Genomic DNA, 7,181 nt, shown 5'->3' on the forward strand with positions numbered 1-7,181 from the left:
AAGAGAGAGAGTAATGTAACCTCCTAATGTAATGTATAACTCCTATGAAAATGTTGAAAAAGTGCTCAAACTTCACATGTGTGCTAACAGTCCAGCCATGAAGACATCTACAGGACAATTTTGAGATTTCTTCAAATGCTGTTGCCATGGCAATACAATGCTCACCATGAAACACGGTTTTCTCATAGCTTCAGTGAAAATGCTCGAAATGGCCCAAAACTTCACAGGTTTGGTAACGATGCAGCCATCAACACATCTAAGCGTATTATGGGGTGTCATCAAATGCCATTGCCATGGCGACAGATCATTCACCATCAAGTTAGTTCAAAAGTTTACAGTCAAAATATTCTGCTGCTTTCCCAAGCCTTTTGACTTTCTTTTCTCATCTTAATACAAATTCATTCACTACTACTTATATCTGATATTTAACTCCTTCAGCCTATTTTCAGCTGCAGAAACCATTGAACTATTACATTATTCAGCTATTTCAGGACATCAAGGCTATACATGTTGTTGTTTATACCTTTTTTAAACCTTTTCCTTTAAATATTAAGCTTTTTCTGCATTTTCTTTAGCTAAAAGCAGCTACCATTCAGCAAATAACATATTCAGATTTTTCTGCATTTTCAGCTAAATTCAGCCATAAATGTTCACAGTTTACAGCATTTGCACGCATTTTCTGCAGGAAATTTTCTCAGGACTCATGGTGCCGGGTCAGAGACAGGACCGGGGGACAATCTGCATCAAAACAAGTTATTCAGAATCAGATCAAGATGCATCTCATCGTACATGTTATCACTAGTGATGGCGAGATGAAGCCTTATGAAGCTTTGAAGCTTTCTAGCCAATTGATTCGCAAAAGGGTTCATCTCATGAGGCTTCATCATGGGCTTCATTTGAACCATGAGGCAAACTCTGGAGCAGAGCCTGAATGCCAATACGGAAGTGCCACACACTGCAGTTCATCTAGTGGCCAGTAGGAGCAGTCTGCAGAAGGGAGCAATTTCCATAGACCCCCATGTTAAAATGCTCAACTTTACATCAGAAATAAACATGTTTACATCGTGGTTCAAAAAACCATATTCTCTGTATAGTTAGATCCCCCCTTCGTGAATATGGATTGGGGGGGTGCATTTTTTCTCAACTCATCTGTTTAATTAATATTAAGCCTTAAGGTTATGCATATATTAGGGCGTGGTCACATTGAGTGACAGCTCTGTCAAGTGACTGCTGCTGTTAGCTTCTTGTCTCTCTGCTAGCAGCTCCGTGAAGCTAGCTACAGGGACTCTGCCTGGTCAGTTCATCCAGGGAACACAACTTGAAGCCGGCCGTGGTTGTTTGTTCTTCATGCTTATATATCGGACTATTGTGACTCGCTCTGCGGTTAAAACAGACGGTGCATGAATGCGGTAAGTGAAATTCGAGTACTTTATTTATGTGTTAATGATTTAAATCATCTACGTAATCAATGATAAGGCTTGGGTTAGCGTGTAAGCGAGTGGTAGCTACATCGGTGCTAACGATGCCAATAGTAGCCTCCAAGTTAAAATCGACATAGACTATATATATAAAGGTTAAAACGAAATAGACAAGTGTTAAGCGTTAAGTGGGATAATACTGTACAACAAACGGCTTCTGTTTGAGGTTGATAAAATAAGGTCATCCTTGTAACTTAGAGAGATATTTTATTATGTAGGTAGGAACTGTATGCATCGCTAAGGTTAATTTAAATTGGCTATGCTCAAGTATGTAGACAAGCTAACGTCGAAGTAGTGTATGTGAAATCAACCTCACAAAAAGATGTGTATATTACAAATAATAATGTCATATTTCAACATGATTACTTAGATATTACAATATGGTTGGTTGAGCTCGAGTTCATTATTGAGCTTACATGTTAACGTCACAGTCATCTGAAGATCGAACCCAAACCTTGTTGTTTTTATTAATTGCATTACCAAATGGGTATCAAATAAACAGTAAGCATTGGTAACACAACTTCCAAAGTTACAGTAAAATAAAAAGGACCCTGACTCGGACAATACACAATCCAACATGTTCAACAGAAGAGAATAAGTTATATTGTTTGTACACATGGTACTTTACATATATATCAGTGTGTTTAAGGTGTCCAGGTGATGCAGACAGGCTGGACCAGAGAGTGAGAGACAGAACTGGACTCCTCACAGCAGTGAACTTCAGCACAGGTACAAAGACTATTTTCTTCATACTGTACAAAGAATCAAGAAATATATTGGTTTAAATAAATGAAGTATTGACTTGAATACACTGATATACATTCCATTAAACAATACTAAATACTAGATCACCTACACATCAGTTAAGTTGAGGGTTTTTTCCATGCAAAAAGTTACATTTAGATATTTGTCAGCTTTCTAATTTAATGTATTGAAGGCAAAGATATTTAAAACATAGTGAGAACTGCTACTATTTATCTCTCAATATTGTCTGTAAAAAACGTGGTAAAAGTTATTCTTTCAGTGAGACAACAGAGCAAGATTCTACAGTTTACTACGTTTTGATAACAGTTAAATATTATTTTGATAATAACATATGGTTCAATGTTGATGAACTTCATACTGTTCATTCGTAATTTGATTGTCTTTGTAGCTCACTGTTGAAATAAAAAAAAAACATTACAATTACAAAATAATTATATCTACAGCCCCTAAACACACAAACACACCGCTTTCATAAATAACACACTTGTTCTGCGATAATATGTTTTATGTTTCCTGTCATTTTTGGTTAGGAAAGGACATGCCTGAAAGACACAACATGTTCTCCTTCTCTGAGGGTCAAGAAGAACATCCAAGAGGAACATTAAGAGCTGATGTTATGAGATTTTAAGACCAGTACAGGACATTCACTTAGAAACTACTTTTATTGTGAAAACACAGTGAGCTGATCGAATGCAGCTATTTCCACATCTACACTCCATCAGCTGATTATTTCTATTTGCCTCACTTTATGAGCTTCACATCGCTTGTGCCTTGTACCGCAGAGTTTGCAACGTCACAAATAAATGGGGCCAATCTTCAGTCAGATGTGAATGTGTAATCTAACATTTTCACTAAAAATAATGGACAAAAGGAGTGCAAATACAAATACAATTTATTGAAACGTCAACCAAAAGTTAATCAAACATGTTTTAAATAAAAAGCACATATGGACATAAGGTGTAAACCTATTAAATGTATAAGTAAACACATTTAGTCAAATAACGTGACAGACTAGGCCTGTGCAGTTGGTATCAGCTGTGCCCAGCATGGGCTCCTCCATCAGGCCTGGTCCTCCTCGCTGAGGAAAGAGCCTCAGTCCTCTCCAAACCAACAGACAGGACGTCCATCACACAGAGGTGTCTCCCTGAAGTCTCTGCTGCTCTCTGGACACCACGCTGTCTCAATCCGTCCACACTGAATATGAGAGGGGAAAAATGAAAATAATAAATGCTTTAGACAATAAGAAATATAAAGTTGACTGTTCAGTTGCTCAGTTTTTTTAGATTGTCAATACTATTACTGTATAACTAATATCTCAGGTTAAGAGGCACATTCAAATAAAGATTGGTCTTTAAATATATTTTGTCTTTTAAATTGTTTGTCTAAAGTCAAGACTCTAGAACTGGTACTTAGTTTTAATGATACATGCTGGTTAATATGCTGTTTGGAGGAGGCCTCACAGGTAAGAGCACTAACTAGCTACCATCACAAGTACCTTAGTTTGACTTAAATGTATTAAACGTATAATTAAGTGATATCAAAATATAAATAACTAATGTCATGCAAACATATTAATATTTGCTTGATTCCAGTGTTGAATTTAGCACAATTGCATACAAACGTTAAGGGCTTTCAAGATTCTGAAGTATTATGCTAAAAACTCAATAACTTTTTTATTATTATTTATAGTTTTGCTGAATAGTTTCATGTCCGCTTACCTTAGAAACGTAAAATGCGACGGAAGTGTGCAGATGGGGAGCATGTTAGCTTCGCTTGGTAGCTTCAGCTAGCTCTGGAACTTCCAGTTCGGTGGCAGCAGGTCCAGCCTCGGCTCCGCCTCTTTGCCCTTATTTGGAACAGGCGGGAGTTGAACTCTGACGTCACTGTCGAGCCGTTAGTGGCCGACTCCGCCTACTAAGGGCTTCTCGGCAACTCTGCAGAATCCTATGGGTGACGTCACGGACCCTACGTCCATTTATATATAGCCTACAGTCTATGGCTGTATCTCATACCGAGTTCCCAATGAGTAAAGCCTTAGAATAACTCTTAACAACGAACATTAAATCATATGTTCATGTTAACAATATTGTTTTTATTCCAGTTGAATGATTGTGATTGAAAAGCCTAAGGAGGCTGGTAAACATTGCAAAGAGGGATTTGTATTCCTTAATAATATTCATAAACTTAAGTGGGGTAGGTACGTTTCAGAAACCGGCTCGAGTGCACTAACATTTGAAAGTACACAGCCAAAAAGAATCCGCCCCTTCCTTCAGATTTCCTTACAGAGCACCTCCTCCAACACACATGAACGCGCAATGCACGCCCAATTACGGCACGCCCAATGAGGGCACGAGATACATTTGTGCGTGCACGAGATGGAAGGCTGACAGACAAAAATACGTCGTGCTTTTTACAGTATTACGGCTTCCACAGATGAAATTTTGTTATGGATTTGTTGTCAAAGCACTTAAGATATTCATTGCTATCGGGATGTTAAGAGCATTCCATGGAATATAACAAAAAGTATATCTCGAGCCGGTTTCTCAAACTTACCTACCCCACCTTTAACCATGTTGTAGCCTGAGAAAGGCTAAACCATATCAAAGAATACATTTATTAACTACATTATCTCATTTAGCTTTAGCTTTTATAAACAAACAAAATACTTATTGACCAGTCGTTAAACCAGGGACCCTGCGTTCGTGAGTCAACTGCTTTCCAGCTGAGCCACAGCACGCACACTGAATCCCCCTGAAAACACTGGACTATATTTAATCCTGTATTTATTCATTTATTTAGTCATGTTTTTATTCCTACATTTATTCATGCTTGTATCTATTTATACTTATGACATGTTCCGACCTCTATATAAGTGAGGGTCTGAGCTCTTTTAATTCCATCGTGTCATCAGCGGACCCGGGTACAGGAGGGGTAATATGGTTCTTGTTATACATTCATGGGTATTATGAGCGTTGTGGTTCAACGGTTCAACCGATCTGAATCGCTTCCTGAAGCAGTCACGTGGTATTAGGCAGCGAGGCTTCGTTTGTCATTGATTACGTCATTGGCCCAAAACGATACAAGCCTCGATACATGCTTCATAAAAAGCTTCGGGGATTACTCGACACACGCTCCGAAGCCTCGGCGCAATACGTAACATCACTAGTTATCACGTCTCTTTCTGAAAGCCTGCAGTTAAAGTGTGCACTGCTAACATGTCAAATCTTGCCACGTATAGTTGTCTAATTTCTAGTCAGAATATGTCGTAACACTTGATATAAGACTTAATAACTTAAGTCTTGTTTTTAGACAAGGCATCTTAAGCATCTTTTTGAGTCAAAGTCTCTTAAAAACATCTTATTTTAGAGGAACATCTCCAGCTGACATCAGGAAACAGAATCTGAGCATTTCTGGCTTTTCTTGTTACAAATTCCCTGATTCTGGTCAAACATAGTTCAGAATAAGTTTCCCCAGCTAAACACAAGATGTGATTTATCTAATTATCCCATCTTTACTTCAAGACATCTCACCAAGCCATTTTGTTCTTGTTCTATTGGCAGATTGTTCACTCATTAAAAGAGAAAACACTTGTTTTATTATATATGGACTTGTTTTAGCTGCATCTTTTACAGTGTGTCTGCACTTTCTGACATGACTCTGTTCATATTCTGGTATTATTTGTGTTGCTGTTTCTGAATGTTCTTTTTGTGTGCTATTGGAAATAAACAATACTAATGGAAACTAATCCAAGCAGCACATAGTAAACTAAAAAGGAAATCAGCCAGCCAACCATTTGTGGACCTTTTGTCGGTTGAGCTATCGATGTGATGGATTTAGTAGAGAGAATAATGGATGCCCTTTCTTGCAATGTAAACAAAAGTGGAAAATAGTTTGTATATTCAATCCCAATGTAAATGCTTCTTCCCGTGCTACACCCTTTTACAATTTGAAAACTGTACTTGTTTCCTCAATGGAGCAAACATTCAGACAAACCAACCTGTAAACATCAGCTCCTTTGTGGAGGTTACATTACTTTGAATTATTATATATTTCCTTTAATATCTTTATCCCTCGCAGACCAGAAACCAGCAGCTCCACACAGTTCCAACAACTGGAAACACCAGGCAACCACATCGGTCTGAGTCATATTAAACGTTTGCACAAAGACTTGTTCAGCATTTCATTTGTGTTTAATGCAAATAGAGTTGGACTGAGGGACTCCATTATAGCACAGACAGGAACCCCTTCCCTCTCTGTGTGAGTATTCCATCTCCTCTCCTTTTGTTCTCCTCTTTAGAACACTCCTCTTCACACACACACACACACACACACACACACACACACACACACACACACACACACACACACACACACACACACACACACACACACACACACACACACACACACACACACACACACACACACACACACACACACACACACACACACACACACACACACATACACAGTACATAGCAGATGGACCTCCTGGTGCACTGTAGGGCCTTCAGCCTCCATGCTTCCCTCACTTGTGTCTTTACCTTAGTCTCTTCCCTCACTTGTGTCTTTACCTTAGTCTCTCCCCTCACTTGTTTTCAGCTCGATGATCAATCATTTGAAACAAAGAGTATTAAACTGAGGAGTGGTTCCCCTGAGATGAAGGTGCTATGTGTCTTCACTCCGCTGTTAGACTGCTCTGATGTTAAGATGCATCAGATCAGTGGATCCTGCAGCGTCCAATCAGTGACTGATACACAGGAAGGAGGCGTGTGCAGCGGCTGGTGCTTCCTCGACCCTCTCCTTCAGATGGAGGAACACCTTCCTGTGCTGTGTTCCAAAGCTGTTTCCGTTCCAAGACACTCCAACATAATGACTGGTCAAAGTCAACTCTCATGTACATCTTTCTGTGTGTGTACAGACAGAGACATCGAAATA

Source organism: Pseudochaenichthys georgianus, unplaced genomic scaffold, assembly GCF_902827115.2.
Source record: "Pseudochaenichthys georgianus unplaced genomic scaffold, fPseGeo1.2 scaffold_596_arrow_ctg1, whole genome shotgun sequence".
Taxonomy (NCBI): domain Eukaryota; kingdom Metazoa; phylum Chordata; class Actinopteri; order Perciformes; family Channichthyidae; genus Pseudochaenichthys; species Pseudochaenichthys georgianus.